A 24,803-nucleotide genomic window follows, 5' to 3' on the forward strand; every position below is an offset into this window, starting at 1 on the left:
GGGCTTCTGTCCACAGTGCATTGCCAGATTCCATGGTGCCGGAGGACGTCCGCTCTTCCTTCTACCCCTTGGCCACCCAGCGATTCCCTTGGGATCAACTGCATGAACATCAATGGAAGTTACTACATTTTGGATTTGATGACCACGTCTCCCTCCTGGTCACATGACAGCTTCACATCCTAGAGAAGCACCTGTCCTACGCCTTAAGAGTCTCAGCAGGAAATGGATGTCCATATATCAGAGTCCGTTCTGATGGAAAGCCTGAGGTGAAGGTTCAATAGGAAGTGTTGTCTTGGCATCCGGTAACTTTGGAGGGCCTCGGATGGCCTCACCCCAAGTTCCCTTCCCACTCTGCTCCCCCAGATCGGATCCCCTGGCCAACAAGCCCTCCTTAGCACGGGGACCAGGCACAGTTTCTTCCCAAGTAAGCTCCAGTTCCCTGACAGCCTGCGCCATGATCCAGCAAATGAAGATTTGAAGGGGCTTCTGAAGAAATGAACAAGGGAGTCGACCATGGACCTTCCAGTTACAAACCGCTTAAAGGATGATCAAGAGGAGCTACTTCTAGAACTTAGGGCAGAACCGTAAGCCGCTGGGTTTTCCATTTAAGAATAAGATGGAATTCATTCCCATTTCAAAACTGGTCTCTAAGGCAGAGTGATTTGGCGGGGTTGGGGGTGGGAAGCAAGTCAGAGAATAAGTAGTATACTCCTAAGCAGGCCAACCTACATAAGGCCCGAGAGAAATCAGGTTAGCCATAGCGTGCTTTTGCAGACAACAGAAAAGGAAATGATTTTTAAAAATTAGAAGATAAAAAATTAAGAGAAATGAGACTTACCTGGGAAAAGCAAACTTTTTTTTTTTTTTTTTTTTTTTTTTAAACGTCCTCTTCATCGTGTACTTTTGTGCTAGTCACCTGGTTTCCCATACAAGGATTGTGTGGTCGTGTATCTGATACATTTGGAACACTGAAACAAGTTGATGTGTTCTCTGCATAAGGTATCCGTAGACGCTTGGCCCTTGTGTAAACCTTCCAGCATTACAGACCACAGCTTCCAAGGCCATCAGTGTCGACTGTCCTACGAACGTCACCACTGCTGTGGCATCTGGGTGGCTCAGTCTGTTAACTGTCTTTGGCTCATGTCATGATCCGGGGGTCCTAGGATCCGGTCACAGGTCAGGATCCCTGCTCCGGGGAGAGCCTGCTTCTGTCTCTCCCTCTGGTGCTCCCCCTGTACGTGTGCCCTCAATTTCTGTCGAAACGATAAATAAGATCTTAACACATAAAAAGGAAGTCACCGGTGTTTTCACTTTGGCGAATACTTCTGCAGTCATTGAGAGACCCCTTTTTTGTTAAGTCATAAAAGAAAGCTGTTTCTTCAGCTGAAAGCAAAACCGTGAAACATTTGGCATTTTGAAAAAGAACATTAGGAGATAAGGTAGACACGCAGAGTGACTTGGGATGTTCAAAGCGTGGTGTCACTCTGGCTCACAATCGTCTATTTCTTTGAGAGGTCTTTGGCCGCCTTTCCAACCTTCTGGGCAGGTGATAGTATATGCGGCGTGTACACGGGTAAAGCGTCAGTGACAGCATTTAGAAGAAGGTGCTCCGATCCATCCATTTGCGGTCCAGGTGGATTAATAAGAGACACAGCTGTGGTGCGGGGCTTGACGTCCTTTTTTCCGGGTGTGGATGCCAGGGTAGCGTTCCGTCGTGATGGGCCTTGTTTCTTAGGCGGCTTTCCCCTTCCTCCTGAATCTGGGGGCTTCACGACACGAGCAGAGGGTTTTGGCGGTGGAAAAGCTGAATGAGATTCCGCTTCTAGAAACTGGACAAAAAGGTCTGAAAAGGAACGCTGGGCCACAGCTTGGTGATTTGGTTTCGCAGGGGTGTTGGGGGCGCTTCTGGATCCAGGCCCCCCAGTCCCCCCGCTGGGCACACCCGCGGGCTCCCGGCTGCGCAGCTGCCGCAGCTGGTCTTCTCGGATCCCCAGCGTGCTTGCCATCAAGCTCAACGCTTCCTGCCGCTCCGCATCCGCTGCCTGGAGAGCTCCCACGAAGAGTCTCCTTAGGAGGGCTTTGTCCGCCATTCCTTCGGACTGACTGACTAAGGTCATCAGTCTCCTCTGTGTGTCCTCCAGGATTTCCTGCTGGACCTCGTTCTGTTTCTTGAACTCTTGGAGTCGGTCCTCCTTCTCCTCCAAGTCGGCATTGGTTTGATGCAAACGTCCCTGTAAGGACTTCAGGTTTCCTTCTAGGGCGTCTGCCTTTTCCATCCATTCGGCCAGTTCCAGCTTCAGGCTCGCTAGGGTCTGATCACAGCGCCTTCCCTCTTCCTGGGAGGCGGCAAGCCGGAGCACAGCTTCCTCCTTCTGCTGGGTGACCACGTGCAGCTGCTCCCGCAGCGACGCTACCTGCAGCCTGGCTCCGTGGCTGGCCTTTTGCATGGCAGCGGAAGACCAAACGAGTTTTCCCTGCAAGACCGTCACTTCCTCTCTCAGCTGAGCCACTCGGTCCTCCGAGGCCAAAGCTTCCCGGCGACGAGAATCTTGGGCTTCTGCAGCGAGCTGCCGCCCTCTCTCCAGCTCCTGGGTGAGGCGCAGCTCTCTCTCTCGTAGCTGGTGAACCTCCTTCTGGAGGGCGCGGGCTTCCGTTTCTTTCTGTGTCAGTGCCAACACGACGTCATCTCTCTCCCGCTGACACGCAGCTGCCTTTTCCTGCGTGGAGCGAACGGCGGCGGCGAGCCGGTTCAGTTCCCCGGTCTCGCCCTCCTCTTTCTCTCGCAGCAGTTGCTCCAAGGCCAGGGCCTTCTCTCTCATCGCAGCATGCTGGGATGCCTCCTCTCTCTGCGTCACTGACAGCAGCCGATTGGTCTCTTGCAACGCCCGATTCTCCATGTCCTGTTCTCTAGATCGTTCCACGATCTTGGCGTTTTCCTCTCTCAGGCGACACACGTCCACTTCGAAGTCTGCCACCCTCTCCTTCAGATTGGTGACCGCCTGCCTCAGCAGCTCGTTCTCACTCAGCTGGCCACAGAGCTTCTCCTGTAAGGAAAGCAGCTCCTCACTTTTCGCTTGGGTTCGGAGCTCCTGAGCCCGAAGGCAGTTTCGCAGAAGGGCCGGTTTCTCCGTCGGCCGTTCCGTGTGGGAATCGGCATCGCTGTGTTCCCGTGCTTTGCCTTCTCCTTCCCCCGTGGCGGCCCCCGAAGCAATCCATCTCTGCTGATCTTCCCGGAGGGTTCGGATCCTTGTCTCTTTTCCTCGCCCTGGTTTTCGGAGCTCTTCTACCTCCTCTCCGATCACCTGAGAGGCCTCACTCACGGGGTCAGATTTCACGGCCTTCCGGGAGTCGCTGGAGGTCTGGAGGAAAATCACACCAAGGTTCCCTAAAAGGAGGTCCTTGGCATTGCAGAGCTCCCCGATGCGGAGCTGCAGTTGGGCCAGTTCCTTCTCTAGCTCGTGGAAGTTTATTTCATGTCCCTGGTAAGTTGGGATCTGGTCCAGAGAGGCTGCCTGCGGTTTCAGAACGTTCTCGCTGTTGGGGCACGCCCACGCCTGCAGTTGTCGCAGATGTGTCTGAAGCTGGGGGGACTCCCGCTTCAGATTTTGGACGGTGGTCAGCACCTGCTCTTTCCACTCCTCCAGGATCTTCACTCGCTGTGTTAACGTGTCCCGTTCCTGGAGAAGCTGCTGGAACTGATGGATTCGACCTCCTCGAACCCCATGACCAGGGCTGGGTGTTTGCAGGATCCTCAGGAAGGTCTGGCATAGCTGACTCAACGCAGCCACCTCCAGGTCTTTTTCTCGAATCACGTGTGACAAGTCCCGAATCCTTTCTGTACACACCTCCTGGCCGCTGCTTTCCACTCTGGTGGACAGTTTTTGGTTTTCCTCTTGCGCCCTCTGGAGGTCCGCTTCCTTGGCAGCAAGTCGATGGGTCATTTCGTGATAGTCCCTTTCCAGATGGCTCTTCTCCCTCATCTTCTCGTTCAGGATGGCCAAGATCTGTTGGCTTTTCAAAGCACACTCTTGCAACTGCTGCTGAAGCTGTTCCACGTGCCTGTTCTGGCTGTGAGAAGCCTCCGAGATTCTGCTGGAAAGACCCTGAATCTCCACATCCTTTTGCTGGATGATCCGAGTGAGTTTCCCGATCTCCTCTCTGGAGAGCCGATCCACTTGCGCGGTCAGCCGGACGTTCTCTTCAGTGAGAAGCTTCGCCTCCGGGTCCTGTTCTTGGATCCCTTGGACTAACCTTTGAATTTCAGCTTGAGATGGATCACGCTCTTCACTTGCGTTCTCCCTGGGGAGAGGCTGGCTTGCTCGCACCTCCTCGTCCTCACAGGGTTCTCTCGGAATGTGCGGGCTTTTGTCGGGCAACTGGGCTCTCAGCTCTTCCAGCGTGACTTGCAGATTCCGAATCATCTCGTCTTTGGCTGCGAGGAGCTGAGCGCGTTCGGTGTTCATCTCCTCCTGCCGGTGTTGAAGACGGTCCACCTTCTCCTTCTGCTCCTGTAAGGACTGAAGCAGTGCTCTCTTCCCCTGCTGCTGGTTGTGAATGATCTTCTGTTGTTCTTGTATCTCCTCCTCGAGATCATCTTTTAACCTGTTGAGCTGAAAGACCTCACACTCGAGTTCTTCAATCTCCTCTAGGACTTTCGGGTCAACCAGAGGGACAGCGCGACTCTGTTGTGTGAGGCGCTCCGGGTCTTGGTCCACGGGAGGGTGTTGGTCGGTCGTGGATGGGAGACGCACGTCTTTGTCCTCCACGGATGCGGGTAAGACGTCATGGCTTCTGAAGGTTTCGGTCGACTGGCCGAGTTCCTCCTGAAGCTCTGGCCTCTCTCGGAGTTCCTTGATGTACTCCTCTTGCTCCCTGAGGCATTCTGTCAGTTGGTTCTGCTCCTCCAAAGCAAAGGACAGCAGTTCCTTCGTTTCCTGGTGCTCGGCGTCCATCTGCTCGATCCTCTCTTGGAGGTGTAGTATCTCCAGGTCTTTCTCCTGACCGAGTTTAACGGAATGGCCATTGTCTGCGGGTGACCATTCTCTGAGGCTTTGTTCCGTCTTGTGTTGGAAAAGCTTCTTTTCGGCCCGACACAGTTTGGCCACTAACCGTCCTTTCTCTATCTTTAAAGCCCTCACGGCGATGTTGTTCTTTAGGGAATCCTCGTTGTTGCGCAGAACGGATTCCTCCAGCTGATGGGTTGCGTCTTGGAGCTGACGAACCAACTTCTCCTTTTCTGCTCGGAGGTCGGAAGCAAGGTTGTTCAGACTGTCGTTGAGCCGCTGCATTTGTGTAAGCTGCTGCTTCAGCCTTCTGAGATCCATTTCCCTCTCCTCCAGAAGGTCACGGTTCACGTTCCCGGCAGCATCTCGGTTTTGCAGGTCTTGCACCTGTCGCTGGTAGTCCATCAGTTGTTTGCGGTGCCGGTCAGTGAGGTCGGCCAGCTTCTGCCGGTGGGTGTTTTGCAACACGGCCACTTCCAGCTGATGTTTGTCCATTTCCCGCATCTGCTTCTGCTGTAGGTCCCTGATGTGGCTCTTCAGTTTCCACACTGTTTCTGGGTCGATGGTATTTGGTCCCTGGGTGGAACACGGGCACAACATCTTCCAGTGAGTCACTTCAGCCTCCAGCGTTTCTGCCTCAGGGAGGCGTCTATTGATCTGTGTCTGGGATGAGATGACATCAGCCACATCCATGGCGTCCCCAGGGAAGGTCCCTTTCCCCAGCACATGTCTGTGAATATCAGAGATGTCCCTGGTCAAAGAGGTGTGGCTGCTGTCCACGGCCCCTAGGGTATGGCCTAGGCCACAGCCCAGCCCACCAGCCCAGGAGAACATCTGGCGGTCATACAACTGCCCTGGTCCGCGGTGAGAAAGCGTCCAGTCCAGCCGGACTACCCCGCCAAGTGTCACAGAACCCCTGCGTGCGCCAGGCTAAGAATCAAAAGCCAACCGCCATTGTTTCCAAGCAGCACCTCGCGCGCGCTCCCGCGCCCCCCCCCACCTCGCGCGCGCTCCCGCGCTCCCGCAAGCCGCCTCCGCAGCCGCGGCCGGTCAGGTAGTTCCGAACAGCCAAGACCCTGGGGCCCCTCATCGCGGCAGCTCCCCACACCAGGCTTGGGCCCTTGCCCTCCTTCCCCTGCTTGGCTGGCTGTCCTGGGGCGGCCCCTCGTGCATGCTCCTGCCTGACTGCACCCAGGTGCCTGCCGCCAGAAAATGCACCTGGCCCTGGACGTCCCCCTAAGTGGGGTCGCAGTACACAAAGTGCGGCGGCATGAGCTTTCCACGCAGTAGCATCTCTTTCATTGAGGTGGAAAGTGCAGTCAGACGCATCCGTCCAGCGAGGAGAGGGGACCCGTGGTGCATTTCAGGGATGTCTACACCAGCGCAGACGACGGGCCTCACGGAGCCTTTGGGTATTGCCAGCCTCCAGAGACTCCAGAGGGTCCTGCCCCTCCTTGCCCCGTCAGCCCTGCAGGAACAGCTCCGCCCGCACCTTGGTTTGGCGGTTCCCGGGCCGGGCCGCCGCCTGCGCCGTGCCTCTGTGGCCTCCCGAGGCTGTGCGCCTAGACCAGGCGTGGGGTTGCGCCGGACGGTGGAGGTGCCCGGTGCCCGGTGGGCGGGTCCTCCGCTCTGCACAGAGTGGCCCAGGTGTGGGGCGGCAGAGGCCTGAGTCAGCCGGGCCTGGCGCTAGTGCACCGGTTTAGGAATCGCTTCTGCAGCTGCCCCGCCGGAGCCCCGCTGCCCCCTGCCGTCGCCATGGTGAAGCCGCAGCTGGCCAACCAGAGCCTGGCCGGGGAACGCGCCCGTTCCCTCCCGCCGCTGCGACTGCGCCGGCTGGGGCCTGGGCTCCCAACAGGAGGGCTGGGCTGGCGGCTCTCTTGGTGGCGGCGTGCTCCCGTCCCCTGCCGCCACCACACAGCAGGCACAGGGGGTCCTGGCCCGGGACTGGGCCACGGCACACACTGGAGCCCGGGTCCGGACCGGTGCCGGAGTCCCAGAGCAGCCCTTTGGTGAGTCGGCCCTCGGAGACCCCCCACCCCCACCCTGCGCGAGTCCTTGCCGCCCTTGGGGCCCTGGCCCCGCCCCTCATCGCCCTGGGGCACTGCCCCTGAGCCTTCCCCTGCCTTCCCCTATCTAGGGAACTTAACATAGAATAGAAATCTTGTATATATTTATGCTGGTGTCGTATAGATTGGTGCATGCATACATATTAGCCTTTCTGACCATTGTGCAATGGTCTCTCTTTGTGGTTTGGCTTTGTATTTCCCTGACGCCCAGTGATCCGGAGCATTTTTTCATGTGTCTGTTGGCCATTTGAATGTCGTCTTTGCAGAAACGTCTGTCCATGTCTTCTGCCTATTTCTTGATCAGATGATTCTTTGGGTGTTGAGTTTGGGAAGCTCTCTCTAGATTGTGGATACTGTCCCTTTATCTGACGCGTCTTTTGCAAGTACCTTCTTCCATCCTGCCAGTTGTCTCTTGGTTTTGTCGACTGTTCCCTATGCTGTGCAAAAATCTTTCTATCTGGATGAAGTCCCGGTAGTTCATTTTTTTGCCTTTAGTTAACCCTTGGCTTTGGAGACGTGTCTGACAAGACGTTGCTGCAGCTGAGGTCACGGAACTTGCTGCCTGTGTTCTCTACAATTTTGATGGATTCCTGTCTCAGGTGTAGGTCTTTCGTCCACTTTGAGTCCATTTTTGTGTATGGTGTAAGGCAATAGTGTAGTTTCATTCTTCTGCGTGCAGCTGTCCAATATTCCCAGTACCATTTGTTGAAGAGACTGTCTTTTTTCCATTGGATATTCTCTCCTGCTTGGTCAAAGGTTAGTTGACCATAGAGTTGAGGGTGTATTTCCAGATTCTCTATTCTGTTTCATTGATCCATTTGTCTGTTTTTGTGCCAGTACTCTCTGAATGATTACAGCTTTGCAGTAGAGCTTAAGATTGGGATTGGGATGCCACCAGCTTTGGTGTTCTTTTTCAACACTCCTTTGGCTGTCTGGGGTCTTTTCTGGTTCCAGACAAGTTTGGGGATTATTTGTTCTATCTCTGTGAAAAAAAAAAAAAAAAGTTGCTGGTATTTTGATAGGGATTGGGTTGACTATGTAGACTGCTCTAGGTAGCATAGACATTTTAACAATATGTGTTCTTCCAGTCCATGAGCGTGGAACATTTCTGCATTTCTTCGTGTCTTCCTCAGTTTCTTTCCTATAAGTGTTCTGCCGTTTTTGGAGTACAGATCCTTTACCTCTTTGGTTAGGTTTATTCCTAGGTATCTTATGGTTTTGGGTGCAATTGCAAATGGGATCGACTCCTTAGTTTCTCTTTTTTCTGTCTCCTTGTTAGTGTATAGAAATGCAACTGATTTCTGGGCATTGATTTTATATCCTGCTACTTTGCTGAATTCCTGTATGAGTTCTAGCAATTCTGGGGTGGAGTCTTTTTTGGGTTTTCCACATAGAGTATCATGTCCTCTTTGCCCTTTCTTTCTTTCTTTCTTTCTTTCTTTCTTTCTTACTTTTTTAAAGATTTTATTTGTTTATTTGATAGAGAAATCACAAGTAGGCAGAGCATCAGACGGAGGGAGAGGGAGAAGCAGGTTCCCTGCTGAGCAGAGAGCATCATCGGGACTCGATCCCAGGACCCTGAGTTGAAGGCAGACACGTAGCCAACTGAGCCTTGCCGGCACCCCTGCCTTTTATTCTTTCTGTTGTCTGATTGCTGAGGCTAGGACTTGTAGTGCTATGTTGAACAGCAGTGGTGATACTGAACATCCCTGTTGTGTTCCTGACCTTAGGGGAAAAGGGAAAGGCTCTCTTTTTCCCCATTGAGAATGGTATTCACTGTGGGCGTTTCATAGATGGCTTTTATGATATTGAGGTCCATTCCCATATGGGAATGGACCTCTCCCTACACTGTGAAATTTTGATCAAGAAAGGATGCCGTAGTTTGTCCTATGCTTTTTTCTGCCTCTGTTGAGAGGATCATATGGTTCTTGTCCTTTCCTTCGTCTATGTAGTCTATCCCTATTGATTGATTTGCAGACATCGAACCACCCTTGCATCCCAGGAATTAAATTCCACTGGTCGTGGTGAAGAATCATCTTCATGTACCGTTGGATCCTATTAGCTAGTATTTTCGGGAGAATTTTTGCATCCACGTTCATCAGGGACATTGCTCTGTAATTCTCCTTTTTGGTGAGGTCTCTGTCTGGTTTGGGGATCAAGGTAATGCTGGCCTCATAGAAAGAGTTTGGAAGGGCTCCTTCCATTTCTGGTGTTTGAAACAGCTTCGGAAGATTGGGTATTAATTCTCGTGTAGCTGGTTGGTAGAATTTCCCCTGGGAAGACTTCTGGCCCTGGACTTTGGTTTGTTGGGAGATTTTTGATTACTGCTTCAGTTTCTTGGCTGGTTATGGGTCTGTTTAGGTTTTCTATTTCTTCCTGGTTCAGTTTTGGTCGTGTATCTATCTCAGGGATGCATCTGTTTCTTCCGGATTGCCCAATTTGTTGGCATATAGATGCTCGTAATACGTCCTCACGGTTGTTTGTATTTCTTTGGTGCGGTTGTGACGTCTCCTCTTTCATTCATGATTTTGTTTATTTGGGTCCTTGCTCCTTTTTGTTTTGATCAATCTGTCCAGGGGATTATCGATCTTCCTAATTCTTTCAAGGAGCGAGCTCCTAGTCATTGATCTGTTCTCCTGTCCTTTTGGTTTTATTATATTGATTTCTGCTCTACTCTTGAGTGTAGGCTTCATTGGCTGTTCTTTCTCCAGTTTCTTTAGGTGTCAGGTTTGGTTGTGTATCTGAGATCTATCTTGTTTCTTGAGAAAGGCTTGTATTACTAGATACTTCCCTCTCTTTGTTGCATCCCCAGAATTTTGCACAGTTATGCTTTCATTTTCGTTGGTTTCCCTGAAGTTTAAAATTCTTCTTTAGCCTCCGTGTATTTGAGTTCTTTCCAACTTTCCTCTTGTGATTGAGTTCCAGTTTCCAATCATGGTGGTCTGAAAATAGGCAGGGAATGATCCCAGTCTTTTGGTACCAGTTGGGACCTGATCTGTGTGCCAGTAGGTGTTCTGTTCTGGAGAATGTTCCACGTGCACTCGAGAAGACTGTGTATTCTGTTGCCTTAGGGTGGAATGCTCTGACTGTATCTGTGAAGTCCATCCGGTGCAGTGTGTCATCCAGAGCCCTTGTTTCCTTGTTGATCTTCTGCTTAGACAGTCAGTCCTTGGCAGTGAGGGCGTGTTAAGGTCCCTGGCGATTATTGTATTATCACCAGTGTGTTTCTTTAATTTTGTTATTAACTGGCTTATATAATTGGCTGATCCCATGTGAGGGGCATGAATATTTACGATGGTTAGATCTTCTTGTTGGATAGACCCTTTATGATATAGTGTCCTTCATCATCCATTATTGGTCTTTGGGTTCATCTCTATAGGTCTGATACAGGGATTGCTATCCTAGCTTTCTTTGGAGGTCCGTTAGCATGGTAAATGGTTTTCCACCCCCTCACTTTGAATCTGGAGGTGTCTTTGAGTCTAAGATGAGTCTCTTGCAGACAGAGATTATCGATGGTCTTGCTTTTTTTTAAGATTTTATTTATTTATTTGACAGAGATCACAAGTAGGCAGAGAGGCAGGCAGAGAGAGAGAGAGGAGGAAGCAGGCTCCCTAGCAAGCAGAGAGCCTTGATACGGGGCTTGAGCCCAGGACCCTGGGATCACGACCTGAGCCGAAGGCAGAGGCTTAACCCGCTGAGCCACCCAGGTACCGCATAAATGATGGTTCTCAAAAAAAACAATTTTTTTTTTTTTTTTAAAGCAGAGGAACCTTTTTCATCCCCTACAGTTTCCTAGCTGCAATGCTAAACCAAAAATGTTCCCTTTTAAAGAAATTTTTTAATGTTTACTTGTCACCAAATGCCTTGGAATTGTCTCCGTAGAACCTTGGCGTTCCCTGGAGCATTGTTTGAAAACCGTTATCTTAAATTAGTCCTTTATCACATTTAGCTGCTGCTCTTTGAATTCCCTCTATGTTTCCTCTTTCCTCGCTCATGCTGCTGTTTTCTTCATACTACTCTTTACCTCTGAATGTTAAGGATGCTTTTGGGTGGCTGCAGTTCAGTTCTGATCAGTGATGTCATTTAATGGAAATTCCTACTTGAGCATTTGGCCGGAAATTTGAGATATGAATAGGATAGTCTCAAAATGGTCATTAAACTTCAAATCCTGAAAGAACATTTCTTCTTACGCCTTCTATGGGCTAAGCCCGTGGTTCTCCAACTTTCACATGCCTACGAATCACCTGGAATTATTTTTGAAATGCGGCTTTCCAGATTGCATCTGTGGGGATCTGATTGAGTAAATCTGTTAGAGGAACTGGAAAGTCTGTACTTTTAAAAACAGCCTAGGTGATCTTTGTGTAAAGCGTCCACATAAACACTGGGAAACACGACACTGAGCATTCTTGTTGTCCTCAGGGAGCGGAACACTCTGCTCAGACTGCAGACAGCAATACCCAGTCCTGAGGCTGAACTTGCGGCTACCTTGGATATCTGGTAACGTCTGCTGAGCATTTTCCCCCAGCCCTTTGACTTTCGTCTGTAGGAGAAGTGTAAGTGAATTGGCAAAAAAGGGGGCCCTCAGCACTAGCAGAGGGAACAGAGCGGGCTTGTCTGATACTGAAGCCCACAGTGTGTGTACCCTTCAGCCATCCTGCCGCTGTGATAATACTGTGATCACAATAAATAAATGTGGACGTTAACCTTTAATCATCAAAGAACGTTAGAAAATACCAGCAAAAAAGTAAAGCGAGCAGTCTGGTTTAGAAAGATTTAAGTGAAAAATGTTAAAACCATTATGGTTTTGAAAGAAGTAACCCACATCCAAAACACTGCGGCCCTTGCCAGAACTGGTTACGTGAAATCGTAATTCATCTCTTTCGCTTGTACCGGGAAGGTCCCAGGCTTTTGTCTATTTGGGAAATTGGGCCCTGTGTTCCCTGGTAAAATGACATCCAGTAAAATTTCGTTCTATTTCAGGTTTCCGCTTTTAACGCCAGTTACTCAGATTCTGGACCCTTTGGGATTTACACCAACTCGCAGGCTGCCGCAGCTGGAGACGTAAGTTGCAAACTCACCAATTCTCCCAAGAGTTTTTCCTCCATTAACATGTTCTTAGTAAAAAAAAAAGAGAGAGAGTGTTTGAAAGCCATGACTGATCAGAGCTCTGTATAGTGTAATATCATTACCATGTGTCTGCCTAGAACCAACTTAAAAATGTTTATGTTCAACATTGTGGGTTGAAGCCTCTGCCTTCAGCTCGGGTCATGGTCCTTTGATCCAGCCCCGCCTCAGGCTCCCCACTCAGCACAGAGTCTGTTGGAGATTCTCTCTTCCTCTCCTGTTAACGCACACGTGCGTTCTCTCTCTCAGATCCTTGGGGAAAAAAGTATCGTTTATGTATATGAGTGCCAAATTCTTTAATCCTTCAAAAGTATTATATAGGTCTAGACTTTTTAAATGATCGCTGGTGGCTGGAAGTTGGTTGGGGAAGAGATGGCGGAGAATGAGATTTAGGTCAGAAACTTCCTGGTACAGTGGGCTTTCCCATCTAGATCCTTATTTTGACGAATATTGATTGTTTCACACGTGAAAAGGACATTTGTTGTTGGTTTCATAGGCTCAGTTTAAGTGGTTTTCCCAGCTCACTCAAGTTTCTTCTTTTTTCAAGTTATCTACATTTTTAGTGTTTGTCTGTAGCAATTTATTTATGGAAAAGGGAAGAGGGGACTAATTATTCAAGACACCATTTAGATTTTTTTTTTTTTCTCTTGAAGTTTTACTGAATTAGAATGGACATCCCATAAAGTGTACATATTTACAGTGTATAATTTATTAAGTTCTGACATAAGTGTAGACATATAAAACATAAGTCACCCCAATCAAGGTACTTTTTAAAAAATGAGTGTCCTCTTTGAAATTGAAGTATAATTAACATATAATATTAGTTTCAGACATGTATGTCATGATTTGATATTTCTCAATATTGTGAAATGATCACCCTAGTAAGTCTAGTTAACATCATCCTTTTTTTTTTTTTTTTTTTTTTTTTAAATAAGAACCTTTAAAAATGACTCTCAGCTTTCAGGTATGCAATATAGTAGTATTAACTAGAGTCCTATATGGAGCTGTATATTACATCCCCAGACCTTAATTATTTGATAACGGGAAGTTTGTTCCTTTTGATTGCCTTACCTGTTTTACCCACCCCTACACCCTGCCTCTGGCAACCACCAATCCACTCTCTGTATTTGTGAGTTCATAGTATTTTTCATGGTGGTTTGTTTTTGTTTCTGCTTTTGTTTTTGTTTTGAAGATTCCATGTTTAAGTGAGATCATACAGTATGTATCTTTTTCTGTCTCACTTCCCTTAGTGTAATGCCCTCAGGGTCCATCTGTGTTGTTACAGATGGCAAAATTTCGTTCCTTTCTATGCCTGAACAATTGTGTGTGAGTGCATGTGCATGCACACATATGTGCATGTGTCTCTGATGTTTGTAAAAATCCCTGCACCTGTCGATGGAGATATCTTAGTTATCGTAAACAGGGGTGCAGTGAACATGGAAATGCCGCTGCTGTCTCTGGGAGATAGTGTTTGTTCCCTTTAGATAAAGAACCAGAAGTTGAATTGCTTGATCCTATGGTAGTTCTACTTTGAGCTTTGTGAGGATACTGTTTTCCGTAGTGGTTACATCATATCCATTCTACCAGCAGTGCACAAGGGTTCCCTTTTCTTCCCCTCCTTGCCAGCAGTGGTCACTTCTCGTCTTCTAGTCTAGTCTTCTAGTCTTTTTGATGGTAGCCATTCTAACGGGTGTGAGGTGATAGAACTCACGATGGTTTTGATTGGCATTTCCCTGATGACTTGTGATGTTGAGCATTTTTTTTTTTTTACTGTGTCTGTTGGCCATCTGTATGTCTCCTTTGGAAAAATGTCTCCTCAGATCCTCTGGGCATTTTTAAATCAAACTAGATTTTGCTGTCGAGTTGTATAAGATATAGATGTATGTCTTACATCTATACAGTATCTGTTGTATAGATACTGGATGTTCATCTCTCATCAGATATACGATATATAAATACTCTCCCCTATTCACCAGGCTGCCTTTTCATTTTGTTTTTTTCTTGGCTGTGCAGAAGTTGTTTAATTTGATTTAGTCTGAGTTTGTTTGCTTTTGCTTTTGTTGCCAAATCAAACAATTGTCAGCAAGACCTCAGTCAAGTAGCCTACTTGACAGTGTTTTCTTCTAGGAGTTTTATGGTTTCTGGTCTTACATTCACGTCTTTCATCCATTTTTATTTACTTTTTGTTTGTGGTGTAAGGTAGTGGTCCAGTTTCATTCTTTTGCATGTGGCTGTCCTGTTTTCCCAGCACTATTGATGGAGGTTACTCTTTTTTTTCCTTATTGCATATTCTTGGCTTTCTTATTATATGTGATTAAACCCATATATCTATACATATATGTATGTTTATTTCTGAACTCTCCTCTCTTTCATTGATCTGTGTATTTGTTTTCATGCCAATGCCATTTCGTTTGATTTCTGTATCTTCGTGGTAACAGTTTAAAATTGGGAAAGGTGGTGCCTCCTGGTTTTTTTGTTTTTTGTTTTTTGTTTTGCTATTTGGGGTGTTTTGCGGTTTCATACAAATGTTAAGATTGTTCTTTTTCTGCGAAAAATGCTGGGATAGCGTTGAATCTGTAGGTTGACTTGGATAGTGTGGACATTTTAATAATACTCATTCATACATGAACACGGGATATCCTTGCATGAATTGCATCTTTTCAGTTTCGTGCAGGTCTTTCACTTTCTTGGTTAAATTTGTTCGTAGGTATTTTACTCCTTCTAATGTAGTTATGAGTGGGATTCTTCTCTCGATACTTGTTACAGTCAGTGTGATTAGGGAAATCGTGTACATTGTGTGTATTTTAAATGTATGGCTTTTTGTTTTTATTTTTTGTATATTTGATGTGCAGTGTTACATGAGTTTCAGGTGTACATGCCTAATTTTCGTTTTGACAACTGTATGCATTTTTAGAACCACGACCAGCATGGTCAGATGAAAACATTTCCAGGACTCCAGAAAGTTTCCTCATGCTCCTTCCCACTCCTTGACCCCACCGTTACCCTTCTCTTTGCCAACCACAGGCTGCTTTCTCTCACTGTATAGGACAGAATTTCTAAATAGAATCTCATTTACATAGAATCCTATTGTGTATACTGTTTTAGCTGCTTTTGGGGAGACAGTGTGTTTAAGTCGTGCATGTTTGTTGCATTGATCAGTAGTTGATTCCTTCTTTACCGGTGTATAGCATTGCCTTGTATGGATATACTCAGTCTGTTTCTTCATTCACATGTTGTTGGACATTTACGTTGTTAACCCATTTAGGCCTATGTTGAATAAATCTCTTCTTTTTTATTTTTCTTAATTAAAGATTTTATTTATTTATTTATTTATTTATTTATTTATTTGACAGATCACAAGTAGGCAGAGAGGCAGGCAGAGAGAGAAGGGGGGAAGCAGGCTCCGTGCTGAGCAGAGAGCCCCATGCAGGGCTCAATCCCAGGACCCTGGAATCATGATCTGAGCCGAAGGCAGCGGCTCAACCCACTGAGCCACCCGGGCGCCCCTTGAAGCAAATATCTTCATCCTGTCATTGGACGCACAGCTACTTCAACATGTGTCTCCAGAACAGGGTTTCCCAATCTTGGCGTTGCCCACATCTTGGGCCCCATCGTTCTTGGCTGAGGGCCCTGTCCTGAGCTTACTAGGATGCTTAGCAGCACCCCTGGTCTCCACACACCAGAGGCAGAGAGTGTCTTCCTCACTCCTGCTTCTGACCACCGAATGTGTCCTAGACGTGGCCAAACATCTCCCAGGGAACAAAACTGCCCTTGTGCGACACACACATAGATAGACCCACAAAAGTATCGTCACTCTTTAAACATTTCAACATAATTTCTCAGTGGCGTGACATGTCAAGTCACAGTTCAGATTGATCTGATTATCTCACAAATATGTTGACTCTCTGTATCTGTTAAGTCCCGAGTGAGAAGACGACGCGTTACCTTGCCGTTGGTGAACAGGTCTCACACGCCTCTTCTAATGACAGGCCTCACTTTGTCCCTGCTCTTTCTTTAGCCTGGCCATTTATTTTCCTGTAAGGGTGCCTGGGTGGCTCGGTTTGGCTCAGAGTCCGACTCTTGGGATCAGCTCAGGTCCTGGTCCTGATCTCAGGGTCCTGGGATCCAGCCTCTTGTTGGGCTCCCTGCTCAGCGGGGAGCCTGCTTCTCCCTCTCCCCCTGCTGTCCCCCCCTGCTTATGCTGTCTGGCTCGTTCTCTGTGAAATACATAAAATTGATGTACAAAACCAAGCAAAAGAAAAAACAGTCCGTAACGTTTTCAAAATTTTTAAATTTATTTTGTTTTTTAAAGGTTTAATATATATATATATATATATATATATATATATATATATATTTCTTTTTCCCAGAGAGAGATCACAAGTAGGCAGAGAGACAGGCAGAGAGAGGAGGAAGCAGGCTCCCTGCTGAGCCGAGAGCCCGATGCGGGGCTCCATCGCAGGACCCTGGGATCATGACGTGCGCCGAAGGCAGAGGCTTTAACCTACGGAGCCACCCAGGCGCCCCAATCCATCCCTTTCTGACAAGACCTAAGGGTGTGTAACACGTTACACCAAACATGTAGCTCACGCTATCCCAGACCCTGAAGGGCAGAGCCCTGCTAAATGTCATCAAACGTTAGTTTATTGGGTTCTCCCAATCTCGCTGAATGTTTTTTTTCAGATAATGGAAAGCCCAGTGCCAAAAAAGCTGCCGTGAAATGCATCTAGATGGTAAACATGCTTGGTCCTTGTACCCTGGGGCCTATCCCAGAGGGCTCTGACTCCCTGAGTCTAGAGTTGGACATAAGCATCTGTCTTTTCTTTAAAAAAAAATGGCCACAGGGGCGCCTGGGTGGCTCAGTGGGTTAAGGCCTCTGCTTTCGGCTCAGGTCAATATCTCAGGGTCCTGGGATCCAGCTCTGCATCGGACTCTCTGCTCAGCAAGGAGCCTGCTTCCCCCTCTCTCTGCCTGCCTCTCTGCCTACTTGTGATCTCTCACTGTCCAATGAACAAAATCTTTAAAAAAAAAAAAAAAAAAAAAGACAAAAAACGCCAAAGTCCTTCATGCTTTGCTGGTTGGCACTGGGTTGGGAACCACTATTTAGTCTGCCATTCCAAACCCAAACTTCCCCGACAATGTGTGGGCTGCAGACGCAGGAAGGCGTCGGGAGACTGAGACAGAGGAGAGCAGAGAAATGATAAAAACGATCCCAGAGAAAAGCGGCTGCAGCACGAGGCCGGCTCCCAGGGTGGGTGGCGGCGGCGGCAAAGGCGAGCGAGTCCGGGGCCCCGCCTGAGGCCCAGGCAGGGAAGGTGCGGCCACAGAGGGGGCGGCAGCTCGCGAAGTGCTGGCCACGGGGCCTTGCAGGCCTCCAGCAGCTTCCTGGGCCTCAGCCCCGGGCGCTGCCAGCGACTCCGAGCCTGGCGAAGCCGGAGCTGCAGGTGGACTGCATGGGGTGTGGGCACATGTCGAGCGGCAAGCGCTACAGCGTCTTCCCCTGCGAGGGCCCCGAGAGCTGCTTCCAGCGGAGGCATCCACAGCAACCGCAGCTACCCCGGCTACACCCGCGGCTCCGACCGTCGCTGCCAGGTCGGCCAGCACCACCTGTGCCAGTACCGCCGCCTGAAAATGGGCTTCCGCGTGGGCATAAGGAGGCGGCGCAGAGTGGGTCGGCGGCAAGGGACACGGATGCTTCGTCCTCCCACGGAGCTGCCAAGCGGCGGACCTTGGCTTCTCTCCTCAGACTCCTGTGTTTTTAAAGACGGTGAAACGTTTGTCTCCTCGGTTTTCTTAAACGATCCCGAAACCAAGGAGAGTGTCGGGCTCCAGCCTCGGCCTCCCCAGAACTGCTGGCCGGAGTAGAGGGCCAGGAACCAAGGGGCCCATTCCTGGGACAGGCTGGCGCTCAGCACCCCAGGCATGAACTTTTGGGGCCGGTGGGGTTGGCTTCCCTCGGGGGACGGCCTGACGTCTGGACCAGAGCGGCCAGCGGAGTAATGCGCCAGGCAGGTTGTCAGGACACGGAATCCACGTTGGACACTGTATGATGAATGAGTCGAGGCCAATAATAAAGATGTTTCCTACCTGAAAACAAAAACAAAACAGAACAAAACACCTATCCCATAGAGAGTCCAGAAAAGCCAAGCTCTAGCCATACTACTTCTCTGTCCGTATTCTGTGTCTCAGTGACTCTAGAGTCAATTGACTTGAAGCAAGTTCGCACAAACGGTTACCCACACATACGAACTAAATCAATTTATCAGGGCATTTTAAGCACAGCTAATTGGGACACGGTACTGCAAAGCCTTTTATTTCCCTCTCGTCATTTCAGTGGCGCTGCAGACTCTCTGGACAAAGAACTGTCCATTTGAGAAAAATTCTTTCTCATTCAACAGTGTGACACATGTGGTCAAGAGCATCTGAAAGCTGGAGAAGAAATGAAGTGGCATGGAGTCCACGTATGTTCACAAACGTCACCACAGACTGTCCCCAAGTCTTCCAAACTAATCTGTGTATTTCTTTACGTCTTGAACGAGCCACCACGGACACCTCCTGCGTGTCAGACATGGCGCTAAGTGTTTTGTTAATGTTAAATTTCACTTCGTCTTTACGGTCCTCTATGACGTGGGATTATCATCATCCCCATTCGTCCCATCAGGGAACGGAGACGTACAATGCTTTAGCCACACGGCTCATAAGAGGCAGAGGTAGGATCTGCTTGGGGTCTGGACCCAATGTTTTAAATCACTATGATTCGTTTCCAAGACCCTACAAAAACGACAAGTCGTCACCCCAAACGTTGGTTTTCCCCACCCCACGGTCCCCACGTGGCCCCAGCTTCAAGGACATTCTGTCAATTCCTTCAACACTACACATCCTTCCCGGCCCTAACGGAACACCTTCCCACATCCGCCTTGATTTCTTAGCCTCCTGGTCTCCGCTTGAACATTACTCAGCAAATTACAAACTCTAACGCACCCTGTACTTCCCAGCACTCAATGCAAAACAGTAATGACGAATGTCACGGGTCGTTATTTCCTTCCTGTCTTGGCCAGCCAGGGGGTGAGTCCCTCACGCATCCTGTCAGTCCTGTTCATCATGGGTTCCAATCACTGATAGCCACAACCCACCCAAAAGGAAGGCCATTCCCCCTACAGACACACACACACGCACACAGACACACACACACACACACACACACACACACACACACACTGACCCCTGACTGGCCTGATCTCAGGTGCACGGTGGGGATCCTGACAACCCCTCGTGGAACGTAACCTACTCGAGGAGGAGAACGGAACTCCTCTCCCATCAACACTCCACTTACGGGCTTCAAGTCGGTCTCTTCTAGCGGGACTTGAGCCCCAGCAAGGCTGAAACCTCATCTGCCCGGTTCGGCCGCATTTCCGCTCGCTCTGTCTCCAGGCCCCCCACATAGTTAGCAGCTCCATCAACGAGGCCCCGTTCTGGGCTCCTCTCAGCTGCGAAAGGAGGGGCACACAAGCTGACGGCTACCTTTTGGCAAACCGGTGTACTCCTGAGACACAGGCCCGCCTCCCAGCGAGGCCCCAGCCCCCCCGGAGACACGGGGCCCTGACATCATGCCCTACAGGTACCTCCGTGCAGAGGAGCATCTTCCCAAGGGCTGCTCACTTCTTGGTCCTCCGCGCCGACCTTGAGGACGAAGTACAGGAGCTGGAAAGGGGTGTCTGTCCTCAGACCAGTGTCCGTGGGTCTGGAGGTTGTGAGGTGCTACGCCCACCGGGACAAGGTTGTGGGGTCTTGAGACGCCAGACAAGCAGCAAGCCTCACAGAAGCCTGGAAAACGGGAGGTGCTTTTGCTCAGACTCCGCTCAAGTGTCTCAGTGCCCCGCCCGTCAGCTATCCTAACCACCTTCCCGCTCCTGGGTGCCGGGCCCCCACGCTGAATGGACAGTTTCCCTGCTCCCCCGGCCTTCGGAAGGCATCGCCCGCCGGATAGGTCTTTGGGCCCCGCCCACACAACCCTGGGCACACAGTCTCTCTCCCATTCCCACCTGGCAGGAGCTCGGTCACACCACCATCCTCCCCCTCTGCTGCTGCTGTGTTCTGAGGGTGGCCTCTCTGAGCTCCTCACAAGCTCTAGATGGCTGTGGTCGGCACCAAACCGAGCTGTCTGGAATGGAATTGCCTCAGCACCCTTTTCAAAACTCAGATGGGCATACTTGTGGGGACTGTTTCTGGAGTCTTTGTTCTGTGGGACTGTCGTCCTGCCAATACCAACACGGGCTTCCTTGTTACAACTACTACTAAGCTCTGAGACTCTAAAGACTGCGTTCCCAAATTACTCTTCTTTTCAAAACCGGTTTTGAAACTACTCGGATTCCTTTGTCCTTCCACATAGATTTTAGAATATTTTTGTCTATCTCTACGAAAACACACGAAGCTGACAGGATTTTGATAGACATGGCGTTACGTCTCTCTATCAGTCTGGGGAGAATTGACATCGTGACGATGCCTAGTCTTCCAGATCACGAACGTGGTGTATCTCTTCCATTTATTTCTATCTTGGACTTCCTGTATCAGTGCTAAATAGCTTTCAGCATGGGATGCCTGGACAGGCACTGTTAGATTTATCCCGAAGTAGTTTCTTTGCGAAGGTGTGTTGGATTGTGGAGCCTCCATATTCGTTGCCGGCATAGAGGAATACAGCTTACCTTTCTGTGTTTAGCCCGTATCCTGTTTGTCTGGGACGTTCCGTTGTTAGTTCTAGAAGCATTTGTCGTACCCTCTTGGGGCATAAGGCCTGCAATGAAGATTCCGTGTCAGGGGCTGTGTTGACACGCGGAAGATCAAGGAGGGACCCGAATGGCATCCTGCACGTTCTCCTCTCCCTCTTCCCTCACAGGGGAGGTCTCTTCCCCAAACACCCTTCTCATCCTAGGGACTAGCCATAGTGCCTGTTGGTTTTGGGGGAGCAGCGTTCGGTTCCCTAGAAGCCCACTGAATTCTTCAGGCCAGCCACTCACCCCCTCCCATGGGAACCAGGACTTGCCACACCCTCTTGTTTCAAGAAGCGAGTCTTGCCTTCGAAGGCCCTGCTGCCGGTTCTCTCTGTTCTCAAGCGCGACGTCTGTGTCGTCCTGCACGGTGTGTGGTATCCTCCTCCCCTGAAGCGTGAGGGTATGTGACGAGTAAACCGTTGGTCAGTCACCCGTGTCGGGTGTCAGGGCATCCCACAAGTCTGGAGCAGGAATGTCTCTCTCATCGGGGACCTGAGGAGATGGTGATTAAAACAAGCGGCAGCATCCCAGGCACGGTGTCCGTATGTTAACTGAGGACGCGGGGGTCAGCTTGACCTGCTCCTTCGCTAACTAACTGGCTTCAGAGGGGACAGTCACGATCCGGGAGGGAACTGGCCATCGCCGGCCAGCTTGTGTGTTGGCCCGTGTTCTGTTATCTCACACGGAGGTCGCCATCCATTTCCAAACTAAGGTCCCCTCCTAGCCAACAAGGTGAGAATGAAGGAGAATGGACTGTATCTTGGGGGGAGGCGTCACCCATGTGACCTGCATGTGGCCTGTATTGGTCTCCAGGGCTCCCCCCTGAGGTTGGCAACCGCAGGACATGCTTGACTGGTGTGCCTCAGTTCCAGGGACTGGGTGTTGGGCCAGTGATGGATGCGGACGTCCGGATCCTATGGGGGAAAGCACACCCCAAGCACAGCCCCGGGGGTGACCCTCTGTGTTGTGGGTGCAACGGAGGAGGGAGGCCGCGACGCAGGGAAATGTAAGAATGGCACACTGAGGGGATCCGGTCCCACCTTGACTTCCGCCAGGAGGCGTGCGACCATACAACCCTCGCCGCGACATTAGCCCCAAGGCTGATGATGCTGACTTGAGACTCTCTGGAAGAAAAAACCGAGAACGAGGAGCAGGGCAAAAGACACCCCCCCACCCCACCCCCAGTATATCCAGGAAGACACAAACCCGAGCAAAGGAGGAGTGGGAGAGAGAAAACTGAATACAGGAGGTAGGGGGACCCCCCCCCCGGGGCCCCCACGAACTAATTCATCGTAGGTTCAGAATTTGACCCGGTTGTAGATCCAACATTTACAAGGGCACCCGGGTGGCTCACATGGTTAATCACCTGACCTCAGTTCAGGTCTTGATCCCGGGATCCTGGAATAGAGCCCCATGTCAAGCTCCCTGCTGGGCAAGGAGTCAGTCTGCTTCTCCCTCTGCCTCTCCCTGCTGCTCCCCCGGGGTCCTGCTCTGTCCCACTTGCTTGCTCGCTCTCTCGCTCTCTCGCTCTCTTAAATGAATACATCAAATCTCTAACCAATAAAAAGTAAAAAGGAAATCATAAATTCACTAAAATAATTTAATTGGCAAAATTCCAAGGAGGCCGATTGCCTCCTGTGCCTCTACAGCGTAGGTTCTGAATGAAGTGTACTGTTGCCAAGATGCACCGGTTGGCTAACCTTCACGGACTTAATGCACGCTCTGTTTATAGCGAGTATAAGAACCATAGATTCTGCCTTCTGTCTTTCCTGCTTTGACATCTCGGGCCTTGCTGACTTTGGAGGGACTTTCCCTGGCAGGCTTACTTAATTCCTAGAGATGGTCCGCAGCTTGCCTACAGGCAGAGCTTTCACGTGTAAAGCAACCAATTTGGAGCCTTTACCCCCAACCACCTCTTGTAAGAAACTCTCACTCTGGGCCACTATCCCCTGCCCTGATCACCCCAGGGGCAGGGACAGACGACTCCAGACAGACACCACTGTGTCCCGGAACCCACTGACATGACACCGACTAGGCAGTCTTAAATGTGCTTAGCCGGATTCACCTGCCCCTTGCCATGGAAACCACAGTAAAGGGTCTTGCCCGTGTCGTCTGTCCCTTCACTCCCTCTTTCTCCTGACCGCCCCTGGTGCTTCCCTGGGTGGCCCTCCATGGCTCTCAGGACCTCCTCTCTCCTGGGATCAGGGAGTCGATGAACGCTTCTTGCGTTGTGAGAGTTCCTTGTGTATCTGCTTGTCTTACCGTCCCTGATAAAATAAACCCCTGTACCCTGAAAACACCGGAGACACCTGGGGGGCTCAGTGGGTTGAGCTTTTGGCTCAGGTCAGGCTCTCAGGGTCATGGGCTAGGGTCCCATGTCGGGCTGTGTGCTCAGGGTGGAGTCCGCTTGGGATTTTCTCCGCCTCTGCCTTTCTGTCCCTGCCACCACCCCGGGCCCCGGCTCCTTTGCTAGCTTTTGCTCTTGCTTTCTCTTTGAGGTTAAGTCGTTGAAAAAGCCATGAGGGAGCCCCACAGATTTAACGAGGGTGAATATTTTGCTCTAATACATTTGGCCAGTATGTTCTGTTCAGTGCCTCTCGGTCGCATGTGCCTTGACCTTGAAGGAGACAGGATTTACCTTGTTACGCGCGGGGCACCCAAACCGCTCTGCTCTAAAACAGGCAAACTTTGTGGGCAGGATCTTAGCGCATTCGTCTTTCTCCGGGAATACAGATGGGACATCACATCCAGGAGATCCTACTGTGAGGATATTTGTTGGGCACACTCGTTAAGGACCTGCAGGGGTGGCTCTGTCTGTCAGTCAAGGGTCTGCCTTGGGCCCAGATCCTGATCTCAGGGTCCTGGCAACAAGCCTTGCATCAGGCTCCCTGGTCAGCAGGAAGCCTGCTTCTCCCTCTCCCTCTGCCCCTACCAGCCCTTTGTCCTCTCTGTCTGTGTGTCTTTCTCTCTCTCGTGATCTGTCAAGTCCCTAAGTAAAATCCTTACAAAGAAAAAAGGACATACAAGTCCACCATCTTTCCGTACTTTTTGGGTACTGGAGGCAACATATTCCTTGTTTATCGGTTTTACAGAAACCCATTTCAGCTGTTCCTTGTTAACGAGCCCACGCAGAGGGGGGAGGGTCTCCCCTCAACAGAAGGCTCTCGGATCTGTGCAAGCAAAATTGACCTGTTGGGGGTGACTGGGTGGCTCAGTTGGTGAAGCGTCTGCCTTTGTCTCAGGTCCTGATCTCGGGATCCTGAGATGGAGCCTGGCAGGGGGTTCCCTGCTCGGCGGGGAGCCCGCTTCTCCCTCTCCCTTTCACCCCCTTTTCCAGCCAGGGCGCTCTCTCAACTACAAAAACAAAAAGCTTGAGGAAAAAACCAGCTGTTCGTGCCCAGGTCAAAAGGCTGTAGCAGCCTCCTCTCCTGCTTCCTGGAGTCCCTGGACTCTCTGTCCATGCTATCTGTCAATCGTCCATGGGCTCCCAATGCAAGAAACGGCCCTCCTCGGCCCTGGTGAGAGACCATGAGAGCAGCAGTTGCTGGCCATGCACTGGGCTCTCCTGGAAACAGCATCTCTCACAGACTCTGAGCCTTCCTCTCCAGCTGTCCATTCTTCTCTGGGTCATGGGACCCCCCCCCCCCCCGCCCACCACCACCACCACCACCACCAGCTGAATATAGTTCCCAAGGCCTTCCCGCTCCAGGCTGAAGCCCAAGTCTGCATATCCTACCTGCAGGTGGAGGTGGGGGCTTCTGTCCACAGTGCATTGCCAGATTCCATGGTGCCGGAGGACGTCCGCTCTTCCTTCTACCCCTTGGCCACCCAGCGATTCCCTT

The 24,803-nt window shown here is 50.2% G+C and overlaps 2 long non-coding RNA genes and 1 pseudogene across 3 annotated transcripts; 1 reads left to right on the plus strand and 2 right to left on the minus strand.

The window, feature by feature from the left end:
• Nucleotides 1-1,499: 1,499 nt before the first annotated feature.
• On the minus strand, nucleotides 1,500-5,498 carry LOC309854258 (thyroid receptor-interacting protein 11 pseudogene; annotated as a pseudogene). The gene has a single exon. The product of its transcript is annotated as a thyroid receptor-interacting protein 11 pseudogene (transcript).
• A 5,239-nt stretch (nucleotides 5,499-10,737) lies between these two features.
• On the plus strand, nucleotides 10,738-12,163 carry LOC309854575. The gene is made up of 3 exons (XR_014306301.1): nucleotides 10,738-10,776; nucleotides 11,489-11,622; nucleotides 12,050-12,163. It is a non-coding gene; the product is annotated as an uncharacterized lncRNA (long non-coding RNA).
• Nucleotides 12,164-19,526: 7,363 nt separating this feature from the next.
• Nucleotides 19,527-20,379, minus strand: LOC309854191. Its single transcript, XR_014306130.1, has 3 exons — nucleotides 20,236-20,379; nucleotides 19,816-20,017; nucleotides 19,527-19,680 (listed from the first exon to the last, which is right to left on the minus strand). It is a non-coding gene; the product is annotated as an uncharacterized lncRNA (long non-coding RNA).
• Between the last annotated feature and the right edge of the window lie 4,424 nt (nucleotides 20,380-24,803).

The sequence above is a fragment of the Mustela nivalis genome (genome assembly GCF_964662115.1).
Source record: "Mustela nivalis genome assembly, chromosome: 19".
Taxonomy (NCBI): Eukaryota; Metazoa; Chordata; class Mammalia; order Carnivora; family Mustelidae; genus Mustela; species Mustela nivalis.